The following is a 22,319-nucleotide window of genomic DNA, read 5'->3' as shown; positions in this document are numbered from 1 at the left end:
ACGTTGAATTGAAAGAAACTATCATATTTAATATGAAAAAAAAGGAAACAATTGATTTTATATATTAATATTTATGCAATTTGGAAAAAAATACAATAATGAAGAATAAATTTAAATAATACTGTAAATTGTAGAGAAAACATTTTCCTCTGGTTTCGATTAGTGTATTGATATGTAGTTCATTGATAGTAAATATAAAATTTAACTTTACGTTTCCAGACAGTTTCGTCTGTCAGTTATATTTTATACTGGTTAGTAGCAAAATACTATTGTATATGTTATATAAATTATTATTTTTTGGTCAATACACAATACAAATAAATATATGATAAATATACAAATATTAGCAATTTGTAAATAAAGTAATTATGTCTATAAGAAACAATAGTATATAACTAATAGAATATAAATAATTGTTTATTGTTAGCCATTATATATATATACTTAAGTTTAGAGTTTACGATTTTTCTGTTTATAAGTTTATTAATATGGATGATATTTCCGTCATAAAAAGAAATTGAATTGAATTGATTTGAATTATGGGATACCAATTTTATATCAATCAATTCCAACAATCCATTAGAGAAGATATTTTAATATGGTGTTAAATCTTTACCAATAACTAGATAGGTGTGCGTTAAGATCAAGTATGTTTTGATCCTTCAAGTATATTAGCATAAAGATGAACCCGGACTTCGTGATTCAGCGTGTAAAATATCACAATACAAACCGAGCCGCGTGATTCAACGCTTAAATTGCCGTGCTCTCTCGGTATGTATCACATTATATTAGCAACTTCAAAGAAAATCAGACAGACCGAGAATGGTTAGTGCGAATCGTTGATTCATTTATAAACCAATTAACTGCTTAATATTAGATTTTCAGGCTATCTAATACTTCCTCACAAGCCACCAAAGTGGGCCTTAATTCAATTGTTTTTCACTACCGAGTAGAACGAGACAAATTCATTAGCTAAACTTGACTCACTCCCCCGAGAGCTCTTAGGTAACAAACAGAAGAATTCACTACACGCTTTATTAGCTCCAGTGAAAATGCATTTCTGTATCTTTATTTTAACAAGATACAGAAATTATAAGAAATGTAAGATAAATGGTCGTATTAAATCGACCTTGATATTTCTAGCTCGTTTGTGATTAATTTTATGTCAAAACACAGAAAAACCATTAAACTTTCTACTAATAATTCATATGGTCTCGGAGTAAACAAGATATAATTCTCAGTTTCAGAAAAAAACAAATGAAAAATCGAGGATTTAAATAACATTTTCATTCCTCTAGGCTTTAGATATCTCAGAATGACAGCCAAATAATATTTTTTTCAGGCGATAATAATAGAATGTTGGATTTAAGATACAATAACAAATTCACTATATAGAAACTAAATTACAATATTTGTCAGGCTGTGCTTACAAAATTGTTAAGCATTCAAAACATACTGCATGTATATGCTGGTACCAAAAAAACGAAAACATCCTTGAATCTAGTCAGACATTCACGAAAAAAGAACGGCACCGGATAACAATTTAAATGTGTGCACGAAAGTAGTATGATTTGCATAGATTTTTTATAAAATCCTTTGTTTATATCCAAGAAACAAGGGACCGGCTCACCTGCAAATTTGCCAGGTCAAATTCAGCCTCCAAAGCCCCGATAAATCCAAACAGACAGCCATCACAAACTTGTTAATGAAGAATTATTATACGTATCAGGGGTAAGCGCATCCTATAGAAAATATTTAGCCTTAACCCTATAGTACCTTATTTATCATATTGCCCCTGTTCTAAAAAATGTTGTGCCCAAAAGGCTGTCAAAATTGGCCATGGATTGGATTATTATAACATATCATATATTAATATATCAGTGATTGGTATGTTTTTTTTTCTCCAACTGGATTTCATTATTAAAATAAAACTAGTCACCAGAATTCATGTGCTGTATTGAATGTGGAATAATGGCATGGAATGTGTAAACAATAAAGGCAACAACAAGCTAGTGGAATACTAATTTATACTTAGAATAAGATCACATGGATAGCGGTCTGACAGCTGTCATTGCTATGTATTGTAGAGGGCGCTGTCTATATTCTTTAACACTGAATTATGGAGGAAATAGTACTAAAAGAGTATTTTCTAAAATTATATATTAACTATTCAACAACTTCATCTAATTATTTGAAATAAAAAACAATTTTTAAACTACAAAAACCTACATACATACAATTTTTTTATGGTTTTAGTTATCTAAATGTAGTCTTTTATTTTAGACCTTTTACTTACTATTTAAAAACAAAATGCGAGTTCTACACAAACATTTAGATATCTATTTTAATAATTCCTTTAAAATATTAATATAGTTGTAGAACTTCTCCTACAGGACTCGCACCCCTATTCAGGTCTCACTTTCCCATGAAAGGGGCAATATGTTTTAAGGCTATGGCTAATTTCATGGGACACTTCTATTAAGTTAACACTACTACTGTAGCAACATAATGTGGGTAAAGACGATTGTTTGAGAAGATTAGTAGAAAGTTTCAGCAGGAGATGGACATGAATGACGATTAGATCATGCATTTCCATCTACCGTGACAAATGATTTACACATACACTAATTTAAAAGACCGGAATAAGTGTGCAAAAGAGTTTCAAATTCGGAAGTAGAACGATCTAACCCCAGTTTTAATCTTGAATCAAGGTATAGAGCTAAGATAAACTAACTCGGTATAAATTTAAACTTGTAAGCATACCACCATCCACATATAGCATAAATCAATGCAACTAAACACAGGACAAATCTAAATTTGACTGTTTGGAATGTATAAAATTATGTAAGCCCCATGTGGCCGGCGGGTTCATGCTCCACAACAACCCGCAACAGCTCGGCACGAATGTTTCCAGCTCAAGCTGGAACTGTTGCGAATCACGGCTGGACAGCCTAGGCCTGTTGATGTACCAGTAGCCTGAACAAATAGATAACGGTCGGATAATTCAGTGTTTCGTTACTTACCTGCCGTGAGGTAATTAAGCAATATCGACAGACGCGTGTATTGCAACAGTGATCAGGATGAGGCATGGTGGGTAATCAGCCAACAAGACAAAGCAATGACATGTAAAAAAGAAGAAAAAAATGTTTGATTAGCGTCATGAAAATCAATCTAAAAATATTATTGTTTTTATAATCTCCTCAACTAAACTCCTTTGTGCAATCATTTTCCTATCAACATGAGATTAGGAAAAAGATTGATGAGAATCTTTACACATAAAGTTGTTAGAACCTGAGGATGGTTGTAAAAAATCATATTTTATTTTAATGCTTATTGTGAAATAGAACTATTTTAAGAAACTTTTTGAATGAAAAAAAAAATTGCACTCAATTAATACTTTTAGTTGGATAAAAAAAAAGAATAGAGTACAGAAATTTCATAGCGATAGAATATCTGGACAAAATATATAGTTTAAAGTTTTATTTCTATTTCAAGGATGTGATATTTTAGTTGTACAGTAAAACATCTATTAAGGGGACATGTTTGATGTGCCCTTAATAGTGTAGTGTACTGTAGTGTACTTTACACATGAGAATAACCATTCAACCATGTTTAATTTGAGATGCATTTTCGGGTGACAAGGACTCATTTTTCTTCCTTCACAGCAGAAATAGCCTCTTACAAGAGAGTATTGTACCCTTCCACAATGATGCACCCACAATAAAAAATGTACATGACAATTATTTCTTGTATTGATTTTTTCCTGTGAGTACACCCATGCTAACATCAATGGCACTTAAGAACAAGTATAAATCAGCAGCCTAAATTCTGATTTGGTACTTCCGATAATTTGTTTAGTTTCCCGAAAGAATAACACCAATTCTTTGGACATCAACTTGGACAATGGGATTTCAGAGTGCTTGACAAATTTTATAAACCACTTAACATTTTGAAGAGCCCAAAAACAGGTTGTGAGGTTTTTGTTAGCAGCAATATAAAAACACTTGAGCCTATTCCTAGGTTAAATACTTATCTAGGGTGTATATTGGGTATAATGCAATCAAAAATAATTGTTGTAGCCTTAAGCTCTGTCTACACTATCCAAAATGTGATGTGCCCATATATGTACATGATGATGTCATATCACTACCAAATGGGGCATATCACCACCATATTTGGCCATATCACATTTTTGTCAAACTAGTTTGATAGTGTAGACATAACTTATAGCAAACTCTAAACTGACTAGTTAAAAACTAGAAATTGTCGCACTTAATTAATTTGAAATTTAGTGGAAATGAGGAAATCTATGAGGCTATCTGGGGCTTTCATGGTATGGTTCAAATCTGATTGCATAACGACAATTTAGTGCCCTCAACGAATAAGTCAATGTGAGATCTAATTTTTAAAAATAATACAGCTCCAAAATTTAGATGTTAAACTTCGTATTGGTGGTATGTTGAGATAGGCGATAGGGATACTTCTTAAAATATCGCCTTAGATATTGAACTAAAAATTGCTTTGAGAAGAATGAGTATGGCAATAAGTTCGATAAAGATGAGATCTTCACAAAATATCCACCGCACACGACCATAAACAGCTGATCAAAAATCATATCGCATTCATTTATACAGCTGAATTATCTTGCGTGCAGAGCTTAAGTTTAATTATTAAGTTCAAGCAAAGTTTTTTTAAGACTTTGACATTTGACCATTATGTATTTATAAAATTTGTAAAATTTGTCAAAATAACAAAACTTAATAACACGCTTAGACTCACACTTTGTCTTGATTTATTAATATGTTGCAACAAAGTAATGATGCTGTAGAACATGCAGTTTTAATCAACTTTAAAACTTCAATGTAAACAATCATAAAACAGGTGTACAACTCCCTAAGTTGGTGTAAAATAACCAGGTTTTTATTTGCCTAGGGATATTATGTTATCCTAAATAGGATTGAAGTACAGGTATATAAAAGTTTAGCAACATTGGTAGTATGAAAGTTTCTACAACTTATAATCTATAATGCTTGTTTTCCACGTAAATTCATTCGTGCAAATTGAAAGCTAATTCACATACGTATTCATATTTCTATTTTTGTGACACATAAAAAAATGATAATTATTCAAAGGAAAAATACCCGAAATGGATCATTATTAAGGCAATAAAAATAATTATGATTTAATTTTAATTAAGTGGATTATTGGACTTTTATATTGTATACTGATATCAATAATACATGTTATAGTTTTAGCCCACAATAAATAGTAGTCGCCAATAGATGGGTAACTTTACATGGATGTTCCTTTATGAGCAAAGCAACAAATTTTTGTTATTTTTGCCCTGTGCGACAGAATTATAGCTTTAGTAACAATGCTTCCAGTATGAACATATTTAATCAAACACGTACAAAACTACAAAACAGAACTGATCCATAGACTTATCGTACAAGGATTAAATGCATTGCTTTTAATAATATTTAATTATCATTACAAAGGATATAGCCTGGAGTTAATCAACATTCACATCAAAGGAATAAGGCCTACATGAACAACCAAGGGCCATAACCATATCAAGTAAGGCACAGTATAAACAATATTTCACTACAGCGTTGGCTAGACCCAATGCTGTAATGCTAGGCAAACTTTAAAAGCTGACAAGCCTAGCTTCTGTGCATGTGTGATCTGTTGATTCAGGCTACCTAGTCTGAACATCAAAGACCTCTGTCGGTTGAAGTTGCCGGCCTAGAATGACAGCCGCACGGAAAGGATTTCTAACTATTTATGCCAGTGGATGAATATACACAGATCATAATATTAAAATGTTATAATATAAAGCTACAAGTTACATAATTAAGCAAAAGTAACTTAAATGAATGGCTGAGAAGTGAAAGGTAGATGAATGACCTATACCCTCTGACCTAACATTCTGATATTACATGTTCTGGGAGAGAGACATTTCATAAATTTTTTATACAATAAAAAAAATCTAAAATGCCAATGGCCAACATATACCCTTCTGCCTTTTGACATGTTAACTAACATACTTCCTACAGAATCTGTAGAAGAACAGGAGGTCTAATGTATGTATGTAATGTCAAAATTAGTCTACTGCAGTTACTGCAGTAACAACCTTTTCTGCAACATCATTCTTAGTATGTTTAAATGTAGAAGTTTATAAGGTAGTATATGAAATGTATGTATTTACCAAAAAAACTTTGGTAAATAATTAAATTTAGTTACTGCAGTAGCACAATTTTGACATGGTTCCTAATGATCTTCCGTCAGTCGCAGTACAAATGGTCAATATACAGACAGCCACAACTTACTACTGTATTTCAGTTGCTATTATTAGAAAGTGAAAAGACAGAGAGCAAAGAACAAATACAAAATTAAGCGATCTTTACAGACTGTATGTTGGGCTAGCGGTAAATCGAGCTGTAATTATGATTGAATCATTGTCAACATCAAGATATTGAAACAGAAGATAAAATCAAATAATCTGACAGAATTCAGACTGCTTAACCAGACAGCAATGATCGATGCGATGGTACATCAGAGCTAAAAGCAATACCGTATCAAATCAATCTGATTGACTTTGACTATGGAAATGAGGCTGATATTTGACTCAGCTGTGTTTTGTAAACACTGCTAAAATATTAATAACTATTAATTAATACTTCTACTAGATATTATCTCGTCTACAATGTATGCTAATAAAAGGACTTCTTGATCACGCTGCAACCTGGCCAGCAAACTGCGAGTACTGATATATTTAGATTGTAATCCCATTATTGTGACCAGAACATATCATGGATTGTCTTCTTGGAAGTCCAGTGTATGCATCTGGGTTGTGTGCACTAGAAGAATAACACAAGAGGCAGGAGGAAAGGGCAACATTATGATCTAAACTTCATAAAATCGGGATATTCACTGTATCAGCTGTTCATTCAATCTCATTATTAAGGGGACACCTTTGGAACACAACGACTTCACTTAACAGAAATGTTCCCTGAATAGGGGTTTGTCGTAGTGTCCCATCCGTTTCCATCAAGGAAGTGTCTGTCCCCTAGAGGTGTTCCTTGAATAGAGTTCCACTGCATATCATTATAAAGCCATAATATCTCTCTAGTATGTGATTCTTTAGCTTTGGTATAGCTGTGTATAGGTATATAACTACATAAATCACTTGAGATATGACAAAAGAATTATAGGGTGAATAATTTACAATGTTCTTAAAAATTAGGACACCATGAAAAGTTGGTCAGGAAGCTATGCCAGATATCATCTGTACTATACAGCATCATTTGTTGGCGTCGTCTCACAGTATTGATTTTGAGAAAGTGACTTTACGATTCTTCAATTGCGACATAAATGTTCGATATTGTTTTGCGACTATTTGAGTAGTTAACTAGAACATGAATGACCGGAGGCAACTTTTATGTGTAAACTGGATTATCAAACACACAAATGATGTACAAATGTCAAAAATAACAGATTGCAACAACTAAATATGATACTTTAATTATTAATGTACACAAATGTTACACATGCAATACATTAACTGTCAATTCAACCTCAATTTTAATATTAACTAATTTGTTTTTAAATTTAAAAATTTAAATTTGCCTCCTGAAGAAATTTTATTCATCTTCATAAAAGTTTACAGTAGAGAAATTTGGAATGTACAATAATTTTTATTTAAAAGATAATAATGATAATATTTATTCAGCATAAAGCACAATCTTGCAAGGAACAAGCAATAGGCAGATTTACTGATCTTCTTCCAATGCATACTTCAACTAACAAATAATGACAAAAAGTCTAACAGTAACAATAAAAGGAATTAGAAATTCTTAGTACTATATGATTTTATAATCGTTCAGGAATTTAAAAATACAATCTCTACAATTACAACCTATTTAATTGAAATTAGAAATTTAATACGCTAAAGGTAAAACAGCATATATCTTCTAACTACTTTTAACAGTAGGTTCAACCCGCTTTGGTCTTACCTGAACTGGGCAAAGAATTCAACTAAATATCTAGTAATTGAAGAAAATTAACCGTTTCATTTTATTGCGATTAGATTTCTTTCTTTTAATTCATTCTCAGTTGAAACACAATTATATAGCAATTTATCATGTAAAGATTCAAAATCACCAACTTATAAATATTTTTTAACAGCTCTTTTCGGTAACTTGAAAGATAGATTGATCATGGGAAAGAAGATCTTGTAATTGTTTCTCGGATGGATGCTCCTTTTTTCTCCACAGTCGTCCATTTGTATCACTGTTCCATATATTTCAGCAACGATTACAACAAACTGTCGCAAACAGAGTTCCGGACTGATCAACAAGTAAAAACCACTTGCAGAAATAATTTGTCCAAATTTGTCTTATAACTTCAACACAGTAGGGGCAGAAGTATCACATACTGTTACTAACTACTTTCCATTGATGAATTATCCTTAACATTTTACCACACTAAACAAAACACTAAATTAAATGTTATTTCAACTCTTTTTTTTAATTTGTAAGAATTTTAGAGTACTATTTTGGAATACAGTAACTATCAAATTTGTCTCCAAATCTGGAATTGTGAAACAGAACACCAACTGAGACAAACGACCAAACTAGCATCTTTTAGAAATGTGCGGACCAACTGTGCATTGAAAAATGTTCCAATTTTCCCATCACTACTTTGTAATAGATGCCAACAAGTATTTTATGGAAGCAAATTAAAGTATTTAGTATCAATTTATATTTAGGTAAATCAGCGGCCCCATATATGGTCATATGATGCAATATAATACAGATATATAATTTCAGCCTTTATAAACTTAAGTGTAACTTTTCAAAAATAAAGTTTCTGTTACTTTATATAGTAAATTAGATTACTTGGTATAATTCTTATTGAGATAAAACAATTTAAGGAACAACCAACCTCCATATTTGGTCAAAAGATACATACCGATATATAATTTCAGCCTATATTGACTATATTATATTGGCTATGCCCAAAACATGCCGTTTTAATAAATTTCTATTGGGGCAGTTTAACTTTAAACATATTTGCCTATGAAGCTCTTTGAATTATATAAAAATTCTATATATTTTTGCATACTACTGAGAGTATAAAAACAGGCAGTCTACAATTGGACTGCGCTCAAAATATTTAATATATAATTACATCAAATAAAAACATTTTAAACAAATACAATGCATTTAGAACTCTTCACGCGTGGACAGATTTTTTGTCAGAAAAATGACATACTGTAAATTAACCATAATGCAAAGACAATTATTCAATGTAATTCAAATTAAAAGCAGATATGGCACATTATTATTATCAAATAATGTTACATGTGGCTAGCTAAACACTAGAATTCTCAATAACCATTCAACAACAGATGGCTCAGCAGAAATTCACACTTCAAAAACACATTATTCTGTCGAATGAAAGCAAATTAAAAACAAATCTGAATCAATCTCTGATTTCACAACTTATCTTCTTAACTTTAAGGATACCATCATGGTTTTATAGCTATGGATAATGTTTTGAATTATTGCAAACATGAACTCAGAGCACCTACTTGGATAAACCAACATATCCCTATTTCTTTTATAGAAAATTAATTAACTGAACATCCCTGTATTCAAATGGTATAAACCACAAAACATACATGATGAAGTGGAGCAACGATTATTTGTGCAACAGTAGGTAAATACACAAACTAAAAGGTGGATAAACCAAAATATGCCTATCCCTTTTATAGAATTAATCTAATTGAACATCCTTCTATTTAAATGGTACAATCAACAACACATACACCAAGTAGGAGATCCACCATTTGGGTAACAGCAGAGAATAAATACACAAACCAAAAGGTGGCAACCACTCACTTGGGAAAACCAACATGTCTCTTTCATCTTGAAAATTATATTACTCAAACATCCCTATACTTAAATGGTATTATCCCAATTTGTTTTTTTTTTAAACCGATATTTACATTAATGCAAACAAAAAAATCCCAATAAAATGGGATATATATGTTATTTTTTTTAAATTATAAGACCAAATGTCTACGCATCTCTACCTCTAGGGTAGATAATACACAGATTCATTCGATTGTTAAACATTTAAGAGACTTTATACCGCCCATGGGCAGTTACTCTAATGTAAATGTAGGCCATGACATAAGATAGATATGTGCGCTCCGAAAAGCTGAGCATTAAGTACTAGTCCCAGAGGGCTTTGGCAGACTTACTAAGTTGGCATGCGGTATCAGTGGATTTATGAGCAAAATTGTTATTGCTTTTTTGTTGTTTTTTTAGTTAGGCGTTAAAATGCAGATTCTCATAAATATCACTTTCATAATTATCTAAATTCTCTTTTGTATTCCCAAATTTGGTCATCATTTTCCATTATAGTAAATTGATTTTCATTTCTATTTTTTCCCTTTTTTTGACATTTAACAAATGTATGTTCATACAAATGTGTTTTTATTATCTGAATGTTTTCTCCATGAATAAAATCAGTTAATTTTATATCATATACAAGTCTCCATCCAATAGCGTTCCCTCTAATTTTAAAACAAAACTGTAGCCTGGACGATCACATGAAAAAAAATTCAAATGATGAAATTAAATTCTACTTTTATATAATAATAATTTGATTTATCATTGTTTTAAATTATTTCTTTCACATTTTAATGAACTAACTTTATCCATGAGCGATTACGGTTCTGCAGGCTTAGTTTTTATCAGAGTTGAACGACTCACTACAACCTAAGCATCATCACTATCATTGTATAGACATCACTGTCATACAAAGGTAAACAAACATACTGACGCTTTTAATATCTTTTTGCAATATTTTGTGCGTCCTTATAAGGAAATTGTCTAAGAAGACATCTCTTTACAAGTAATGTAATGTTTACATGTTTTTTTTTCCTATAAGACAGTCAATATTGCAGTTCTGTGTGGTCTAAATTTTTTTTTAATTCATACACATTCAACTACAAGTAATTTGCCAATTACAGGATGGATAAACTTTATCATGCTTTTAAACTCATTTGATGCTTAGGGAGTAAAGTGGAAACATCAGTGAGTTATAACCCTTGCACTAGATCAGATATAGCTATCAGTGATATATAGTTTATATAGAGTTATGTCAGTTAATGACATAGAGGTACAGTATAAGAGAGTTACCTGATCACATTAATTACATTGATGTTAACTTGATGATTTGAATGAGCTTAGCTTCTAGGCATGATGAGTGTGTGTGTGTGAACACATCACATAGCATTGCTTATTCAAGATTCAAGAAATTTTATTGGTCCACTTTAAAATGGAAATTTGTTTTGCTTGGTATAAAAGACAATAAAACAACAAAGCAAAAATACATTATTATTACAAATCATTACAATATTATGACACTCTTCCTAAGGTGTGTAGCTTTATTAATACATTGGCATACAGACCACTTGAAAGCACACACAGGAGTCAATCCACTTTCTTTCTTACCACTTTCTAACTGCGGTAATACTATGATGAATGCTCACAAAAGACATCTAAAGACAGAGCTAAATAATTAGTGCAGATATACATAAATTAGAAATTACTAAATTGAAACAAATCTGAAAATAGTTTATCAACTTAATTGGGAAAGGTCATTAAGTCTTTAATTTTAAGTAATTTTAATTAAAGATTTTCAGTAATAGGTAGACAATGGGTTTATTTCATCACACAATCTCTCACATAATTATATGTCCACATAACAGCTTAATCAATTAATGGAACACAATACAAACTGTAGACAGACAATAGTAAATACAGATGATTAAAAACTGTCATGCCTGGCCAGACGGTCTCCTGGTCAATGTCCAAACAATCGCTCTTAATCCACTAACTCCTGACCGTTGAAGTATCATAATGTGTCATATTATTGAAAAGTATTATTCATTAATAATATCATATATTATAAATTTATCCCAGTTACTATAAACATAAGTTTGAATAGTATAGGTTGGTGGTGGAACAGATCAATAGAACCATTACTAAGGAGACATTACATCATTGGGACCCAAGAAAGGGTCACCTTATTAGGGGCGTCCTTTGAATCTAGGGGTTGGCTGTAATGTTAAAACATATATGTCAACTTGTTCACTTGTATACCAAATCAGGAGTTCTAATAACTAAATAAATAAGTACTAAATTTGGACTATGATGTCATAACATCATCAAGATAAAGTCTTGATGATACATGACAACATGTACCAACATTTCTACAATTTTTTTATGATTTATATAACATTTAGTAAACTAATTTGAATATTGGATTATTAATCTTGAATGTAAGCTTGACAATTTTAGGGTAGACCTATTTGTTTTCAATTTCAAAATCTAGATATGAATACTGCCATCAATATCATATCTATCAATCAATCATCCCCAATCTCATCAATGAAGTATGTAATACATCCAGCAAAGTAGGTCACAGATGTGGGTCACCGGGTTCATAGCAACCAATGTGTTAAAAGTCTTAAAAGCATCAATCAAAACTTAACACCAAGCTAATGTACAGTCCCTTAATCAACTCTTTCAGCACTTTTGTTATTCTATCACTTAATTTCTACCCTTCTTATTAGTAATGGTGTTTATGACTATCCTACAGATATTAATTACCATAAAATATAGTAGCTTAACAGTATCTACATACAACCTAAAATGTATAGAGGTAGATGCTCCTAATTTTAGTAGGGAGTAGACAAAACCTTATATAGAGAAATGTAGTAACAATTTAAAACCATTATAAATTTACAGTGTTATACTGCATGTTAATTAATTTAGGAATTAAAGGATAAGGAAATCTGCGAGAATGCGAAAAAGTCGCACAAACTGGGAATCGAACTCGGAACCTTCTGCTTGACATGCAGATGTCCTGACCATTAGAGCACAATTTAAACCATGATATGCCATGATGGTAATGTGCGAGACATCTGTACCATAGTGCTTGTGATATTATACTGTCATTGCCTCATCCTTCGGATGGGACATATGTCTATTGGTTTTGTGTAAGTGTCATAATGCACAATAAAGAACATGGAATAATATTCGAAAAGAGTAGGAGATCGTCACCAGTTGTGCTGTTCTTGGTAAGCACTGAGCTGCTGCCTTCTGTGGGTCCATAGAGGGCGTAATCCAAAATTCATCAGTGTTCAGTTAAACTGATTATGTCATCATCATAGCTACATTTTAAATGTATTTATGTACAGTACCAATAAACATATGCCATTATGAAGTTCTGTTTTGTACTATTCTTATTCTTATCTACTCAACATTCTCAATGTCTCCTTACATTATCTTCAATGTGTTGCTCTTTTCTATAATGACTGATGAATCATCCTAGTCATTCATATACTAATCTATCATAGAAGCACAGATGTTAAAAAGAAATACATTCTCTGATGCTTAATCAGTCAAGTATTAAGGGGGCTAGGCTGGGTAATTTACTCATTTTTTGTTATTGGGATGGGGGAGGTCCTTTCATTTGGGGGCTTACCTAACTCATTCTCTAAGGTTAATCAGTCACTTGTGAGGCTAGGTACAACAAAACTGTACTTAGTGCCTCAAATGCAAACTCTTCTCAATTTCCCTTTTCCTTACTCATTTCAGCTAAAATCTATTAAGTTCCCATCCTAAATTTCTAGTACAGTAGATAAGATATCCAGATTAAGTATAAGTACTCTAATTAGAACCTATTGGCAACAATCATGGAGCAACAATGAAATCAATGTATTTTAATAGCAAATAATCTAAAGCTCTGTTTAAACTATTAATAAATAATTAGTGAACATCTGCTGTTGTTTTTTTCTTTTTAAGTATTATTAAAATGTGTTCCCTAATACCCTTAATTAAAGCAAGCAAAACAATTGCTCTATTAATGCCAGAATTGTAAATCTATAATTATCACACTAAATACTAATTGCTAATTAAAATTTGTATCTTTTTATTAATCATTCATATTTAAATGTAATCCCATGGGACAAATTAATAATATATGGCTCGTCTAGCAAGGTTATGATTATATTATGTATTCTTTTGCGTCCTTAGAAGCTTGTCCCAGATTTTTTTTCAAAATCTATTTCAGTCTAAACTTGGCGAATATATATATATGTTTCTGTGTTTTATGAAAAAAAAAAAGAATTTTGATCTTGATGTATCCAATGACCTATTTCTTCTGCCAACTTGTTTATTAGTGCGTGATTAAAATAATTATTTTCTTGACAGCAAAAATGAGGCCAAAATAATCATGACATTCCAAGAGCTAAAACACCAATGATTGGATGTTGAAACACTGATTTTAGTACATAAGGCTACATGAAATATAATTTGTTTAATCCCAGATATAATATAATTATAAGTGGCAATCATGCTCTCACATGTTCCCATCGTACCATCATTTTGTTGACTAGTACATTATGGTAGAGGGGTACTCTAGGAATTTTGTATCAAAGCCCTCCTCTGGAGCATGGGCTATTTTCGGTTTATCCTGTTAAGAATGGCAAAAATAGACTAAACTTTTTAATTTTTTTATAGACCAAGATGGTTTAACTAAGGATGTGTTCACACCTATCGAGTTATGCTACAACGCATACAGCAAATTATATCCCGCAAAGAGAAAAGAAAGTGATCAGACATGGAGCAACGCATAGGCATATTGATACAATGGAAGTTTTTTCATTCTTCTTCTATCATACTAGGAAATGTTATGATTGGATAGAACGCTGAATTTACATTACCATCTTAAAGTGGTACAATCAACCGTTTTTTTTACTAACATGGTTCAGCAATGTAAAACGTGGCATGTCCATCGGTATGAACTTGGCCAAAAGTTGTTGTTAATATTGAGGACGAACACACCCCTAACGTGCGCAAGAGATCACGAACATGACCTACAATTCCTAACAGACTCTACCTTGGAATTCAGAGGTGTTGGCTTTCCAATTAAAGTTTTCTTTTTAAACTTTATACTTGCTGGGGGTTTTGCTCCAGCTAGCCTTGCTCTTGGCGTTACTGTACAATTAGTTTAACTTGTGTAAAATTACACTGAAGAATTGCGATTATAAGGTCACCCATCCCCAACAGTCATTCATGTATTTAGTCATGGATAATATAAGTTGTCTTGAAAGTGCAACCAAAAGACAACAATGGCAACCTTGTTATTCTATATTATGGTTTATTTATAGATTTTATAGTAAACTAAACATCAAAAATAAAACTGAGGGTTAAACTAAAGGCTGACCTACATAAATACAACATTGACGATTGAATAGGTTGTATTAGAACACAGAAGATTTTGTGCTTTCAGCTAAATATAGCAATTCACTATTTTCATTAAGAATCTACAAAACAGTAACTTTCGATTTGACAACAAAGACAGGAGAAGCGGAGAAATTATCTGACCAGAATGATGTTGCCTCTCAGTCAACAACAAATTGACCATTCACGGAAATCCTTTTGTACATTATACACCGGTTTGAAATTCGTACCCGTTTTCACATCGTATAGCCCATCTCTTTTTTATTTAGAAACCTCACAAAAGCAATAAAAGGCAAATCTGCGTCTTAGTGCGAAAAGCCTCTTTTTTTAAAACTTTTTCTTGCAATAAATTCCAACTAAAACAAATCTAATCAACAGACTTTCACCAACACTACTTATTTATTCAGTAGAAGTTTTGGAAAATACTTGGAATTAATGAATTATTCATGAGACAACCTTGAGAATGTTGACCTTAGTTGTAAAACTATTGCAAATATTTAGATAAATGTTGTTCTTATTTATAAGTTGGGATTAAATTACTATTACATATAAACTCCACTCATAAGACCTGTTTAATTTATTTCATGTTCATGAATCACATACAGATTTTAAAATTAACCAGAAAAACGCTCATTCGGATTCTACCTTAAAATAAACTAACTAATGATGGTATGCTCAGACTTGCAGCTTAAAGCCTATTTAAGAAACATGCCTATTCAGGGTCATTCTTTTTAAGGGGACTTCCCTATTCAGGGGAACATACGTATGTAGGGGACATCACTATTCAGGGGACATACCTATGTAGGGGACATCACTATTCAGGGGACATCACCATTCAGGGGACATCACCATTCAGGGGACATCACTATTTAGGGGAACATCACTATTTAGGGGAACATCACCATTCAGGGGACATCACCATTCAGGGGACATCACTATTCAGGGGACATCGCCATTCAGGGGACATCGCCATTCAGGGGACATCACCATTCAGGGAACATCACCATTCAGGGGACATCACCATTCAGGGGACATCACCATTCAGGGGACATCACCATTCAGGGAACATCACCATTCAGGGAACATCACCATTCAGGAGAGCAGGAGAGATCACTATAAGGAGTTCGCCACTTAATTTAAGTAATAATTTAATAATTTTATTGATCTTTTTATCAATGTGCAAGATGACTTTTCTTGAAAAATTCAACAATATGTTCTTTATTTGAGAGCGCCACCCATTGGCTTAAAAGCAACAACAATCCCTATAACGATAACATAAGAATTAGGTTATCAAATTACAGAAACACGATGAAACACTGCAGGCACACTACGAATGTTCAATGAAATCCTGCTACGGATTCTAATTATAACCAATTACATTCCGATTCACAATTTCTACTTCTTGTTTAAAATTATGCAATATCAGAATTTCATTTTTACTTTTTATAATGAAAAAAAAAGAAAAAAAAAAGATATGCTAGAAAAAAATAGTTAAAATAATCATGAATGAAACTAGACGTTATTCAAATTTTAAAAGAATGTGTAAATCTATTTAGATGTAATAATCTTTAAAAGCAGACTGTGTATTAATAGATACCGGTAAATAATTAATATCAGATAAAGAAACTAAAATTGTATTCAATAGAATAGAGAAATTCATTTGGTGCATTTGGACAAGTAATTAATAAAAAGTAATTAATATAAAACACTGAATGATAAAACACCATTAGAGAATACAAATCACCATAAATTATTTTAAAATATTGAATAAAACATAAGGTAAAGTAATAATATTAATTTCCTTTTAATTTGCTTCTCAGTAAAATATAGGACATCATTTAAACTTGATACAATATTATATTGCCTATTAAGGGCACACCTTGGGACCCCACAAAGTGTTCCTTTTATAGGGTGTCCACTTAATAATTTTGCCTTTAGTGTGACAAATACATTTGTTTAATGGGAAAATGTCCTCCTAATAGGGGTGGTATCCAATGAATAGGAGTTAACTACATTGCTCTGTGTTTTATGGGAAAGTGTTCCTGAATGAGTGTTCCCTGAATAGGAGTGTCCCCTGAATAGGAGTGTTCCCTGAATAGGAGTGTTCCCTGAATAGGAGTGTACTCGGAGAAGTGTCCCCTGAACAGGAGTATCCCCAGAATAGTGGTTGGCCTTAGCATATAAATATTGCTTCTGGTTTGTTTTAATGGAAAGTGTCCCCTGAATAGGAATGTCTCCTGACTAGGTGTGTCCCAAAGAAGGTGTTCTCTAATGTGGATAAAAGATATTAGAATATTTTTTCAAATGTGAATTTAATTTTAAAATTATTATATATACATTGATGAGAGTAATTTGTTTTTTAGAGTAAGGCTAAATTTAATTAAAGTGTCTGGTTCATGAATCGGACAACTTAGCTTAAACTTACTATCATAACTGAACAAATAATCCATGTAATCAATCACCTTATTCAATTTGTCAAAATATTATAATACTAATAAACAAGATATTTGAGCTAGGCTATCCCCGCCTGAAGGCAGGTCACAGCATAGGCTGGAATTCCATTCAAGCAGCATCACCTCAGCCAGGGGGTGGTCCACTCAACGAACCACGTTCAACGTGGTATTACTCATTCAAAATTAAAACGGCCTGTTTCTAACCGTCCTAATGGCACCATTTAATTTTTCCACTACACATTGATTCTAAGCTGATGGGAAATTATGCATTAATAATTAGAATATCATTTTCAGTTATGATTTATGAGCGTCTAGGGACAACCAAAAATGTATGGTAATGAGCAAATTCAATTCAATGGATAAAACTCTAAAGCTTTTATGTAAAAATTTAATACGATATAAAACAATTTAAAAGCAAGTTTGTAAATCGTATAGTAAGCTTTTTAAACAAAAAACAATCAGAATCTAATAATAATTTTTTATTCTGTGATTAATATTTGAAGTTAAAGGGAAAAGGACAAAAAAATAGAATTTAAATTTGTTTTGTTAAACATCTTTCTGCCTTGTGTGAAAAAGATTTTTTTTTTTTAAACTAAGATTTGAAGTGGTCATTCCAAAAATATTTCTAGCTTTAAAAAAAAATATATATCCCTGTAGATACATAACTTGTCATTGTCAATCATTCCCATTTCCCAATACAAAATATTCTCAGTAAATTGAAGTAGGAATATTTGTTAGCCAAGTACTTCCTATGGGAAGTTAGTATGACTTTAAGCACCATTCCACCCTAACTATAATACAGTACTAGCTACCACCATGAAGTGTATTCTTGCCATTTGATTGGTTGATTACATATCACATGTCATGCTGCATGCATTATTTCGATCCATCTTCACGATTAGGTGATATATTGCACTTTCAGGTTTTTGTCAAACTGTTGAGAATTTGTGCAAATTAAGGCTGGTCAATGCTGCATGTTCGAAAAAGCAACCACCAGAATACTTCATTTATAACGCGTCATGGGTTAAGCTGTGGTCAAATTGAGACCGGGGTTGCATTGCAACTAAAATTTGTTCCATAAAGACTGTTTAAAGACGGTTCTTGGTGAACAAGACATGAATCAAGACTCAATAGAAACATTAAATAGAACAACATTCTGAAGCTGTAACGCAAATTCACCACATAGACTTCTTGTCTTTACATGTCATAGGAGAATCTTTCTTATTAGAGAGCTTTCGCTTTGCGATGGTCGAAGACCAAACTACGCCATGTAAATTTATTTTGTGCCTGTGAGGATATGGGGACGCGATTCCTCCCAACTCTCCACCTCGACAGTTTTAATGATTTCTACGTCCAGACGATGACCAACAACACATTGATTAACCGGACCTAGGTAGGACACATTCTCCTAAGGATATGATAAAAAATAAAACTTTCAAGCCTAATACAATGCAAGAACTATTGCACCTAGATCAACATTGAAACAAGTCCATTAAACATTTAAACAATATGAAACTCTAAGACCACTTTACAACTAAAGTACCTTTTCAATGAGCTGGTGTTTGAATCGAGTAATAAAATATCTCTACATTGAGTCAATTGTTAACCTTCAGTAAATAAACCATTATGAATTATTTGGCAAACATATCCAATTGCCTACCACCTTTAAACATAATCTTTTCTGTTGAACCGCATTATAAAAACTTCATTGTATTTTCAATGTAAATAGTAACCGAAACATAAATAACACAATATTTAAAAATGTTGCAAACAATAACGTACTATGATGTGTTTAATGGGATCAATTTGATCAAATGCACAACAGACAATTTAAACATGTCAATATGAACTTATACAACAGTGTAGTAGAAATAAGGCTATGTGCACACTGTTTTTATGATTTGTGTAACTAACGCAAGGTGTGCTGTAATCCATTTGAAAATGTAACGTGTTCAGACACAATGCTTAAACTTTCCTAACCCAGTATTTAAAATCTTGTTTTTAGAGTCCCAATGATCAGCGTTAGTTGGATGGCACACCGTAAAGCGTAAATATTTTTGAAAAAATGAAATCATCACTTATTACCTGATATATTTAACCATCTATACAGGCCTTGTCTTTTGAGGCAAGCGAGTGCGATCACTCACCTAACACACTCCTAAACTGCCCTTGAGGAGTGCGATTTACAACACGCTTAAATTTGGTAAACTTCTACACACCAAAATACAAACAGCACACTTGAATGTATTAAGTAGTGCAATTTGTAGCACACCTATAATTTTCAAAACACAAGGCCTGTCTATATATTAAAAAACAGTATCTGAAATGGTCAGCCGAATTGCGATTGAGAGTTAATTTCCTATTAAATAGGGTACACGTTGTGAAGTGTCATTGCAGTTCCAATAGAAATGGATTGGATATGCAAGAAATTCTTTTACAGAAATCAGGCTTGTAATCTGAATTGTAGAAAGATTACCATACCTCCCAACTCTCCTGATGGTGGTAGTCCTCTCTATTTTCTATCATCTCCCGCTCTCCCGATATTTCCTTTGTCCAAGTTGCGAGGTCTGGGTTAGTTTCAGACAAGGAGCACGGGATATCAATAAATTAAAATATAATAACCATGCCTATGATACTTAACGAACAGTGTTGTAGGCTGATATCACAAAAGTATATTAGAATAGAAAGGATGCTTATTTCATTGAACTATTATATAAAATATCCATATAAGGTATGTAATACTTTATTTCCTTTAATGTTCTTGGGTTCAACAGACAATAGGCAATTAATGTGAGGACATGACACCATCACAGTACAGTCACATCACTGTTCAAACAAAGGAGAAAAATTAACAAACCAATTGAAAATATTAACTGTGGTTTGAAGTAGATACTTGATAATGATGAGTGGATCAACATACAGTCAAGATAACATTCTTCAAATGGTTCGTGATGAAATTAATATTTCATTACAAGTCCATAGCCAGGATTTTTTTCCAGTTTTTTTCTACAAAAAAGACTGTCATGAACTAGCCTATTCACTAGCACTTCCAGTGTTGCAATTTACAATGCAAGAAATAGTCACTAATTTAGGTTCAGCACTTAATTTTGTCATTTTTAGGCCCTCTCACATCACTTTGTTGAATGTTGATGAAAGCTGAAAAATTAAAGTACGAACAAGGCATGCAAAACATTAATATCTGAGTGATCGTTTAATTATAACACCAAAGAAAAAAACAAACAAAAACCTAGTGATAGCAATAAAAACTTCCGGAGAAAACAATTTATTTCCTGGAGTTTAACAAAAAAAAGTTCTTTAACCCTGTTTGATAAAGATTTATTACTGTTACACTCATTAAACATAGGCCTACATGTAAAAAAACAGGGTTGTTTGAAAACAAAGAAACATATAATAGAAACAATTCACAGTTTTTCATATAGAAGAATTGCTTGGAAATGGCATCCTGAGACACCCAAGAATCTAGCTATCCAAAAGGCGATATTCATAACAAACATTTTGTGTGACAAACTAAAGCTCTGTCCACACTATCAATGACAAAAAAATGTGATGTGCCCATATATGGATATGATGATGTCATATAACCACCATATTTAAGCATATCACTATCCTATTTGGGCACATCACACTTTTAGTAGTTTGATGTGTAGAAGAAGCTTGTGGAAAGAGCTTTAAATTAAAGGTGTTATTTTCTGAGGACAAAGACAAAAAGATCAAAGTAATGATGTTTATAACCGCAAGTCAAAGCACTCACTGGTGTTTGTGTACCTAATCATGACCCATTGTATGCACACCGGCAACATGAAAGAGTTCTATGGTCAGTATCTCACTGAACAAATTGACCTTTCCATATTATAAGAACTAAAGTGATGATGAGTGAAGGTTAGGTCACCTGATCAACCATTGTCAAAATCACCATACATCATACTTCACCAAAATTATCTTGGATTTGAAATTACTTTGGATGTATAACTTTGTGCTTTATATCCAAAGTGAAATAATAGACAACCTATTATCAAACAATGTTTTTAAATGTTAAATGAAAAGAAATTAAATTTCCTTTTGATGTTTGTGTCTGTTTTGCCCCTTTTTTGTTAACATTTTAAGCTACAGTAGAATCTCTTATATAACTATTAAGGTGACACTTTCCTGTGTGAAATACATGTTTTAACACTATGGCCAACCTCTATTCAGGGGACACATTTATTAAGGAACACATTATTGGTTCCCAAAGGTGCCCCTTAAAGTTACTTCTTTCGTATGTACAGTGTGAGCAAAGAAGGATAAACAACGTTTGAAATTCAATTTAAATATACTTTTTTTTCAACATTTTTTTCATCAACATCAGCTTTAAAATGTTCTTATTTATTTATTTAAACATAAAAAATGTTGTCATATTTACATAACTATCTAAGAAACATATATTCTTTCTATTCAAACACCCACAATCTAATAAAATACTTTAACATTAAAATATTCTTGAAAAGCTCTATAAAGTGTAGTGACATGTGCGGTAATGGGT

The 22,319-nt window shown here is 32.1% G+C and overlaps 1 protein-coding gene across 2 annotated transcripts in view; it reads right to left on the bottom strand.

Annotated features, from left to right (window-relative positions):
* Positions 1-22,319, bottom strand: part of LOC144855401 (E3 ubiquitin-protein ligase PDZRN3-like) — a 143,459-nt gene that overhangs the window by 79,680 nt on the left and 41,460 nt on the right. The window lies entirely within an intron of this gene.

This window comes from Antedon bifida, chromosome 11 (assembly GCF_963402885.1).
Source record: "Antedon bifida chromosome 11, ecAntBifi1.1, whole genome shotgun sequence".
NCBI lineage: Eukaryota > Metazoa > Echinodermata > Crinoidea > Comatulida > Antedonidae > Antedon > Antedon bifida.
Note: the sequence above shows the minus strand (reverse complement) of the source record. Positions and strands in the feature narration are given on the sequence as shown.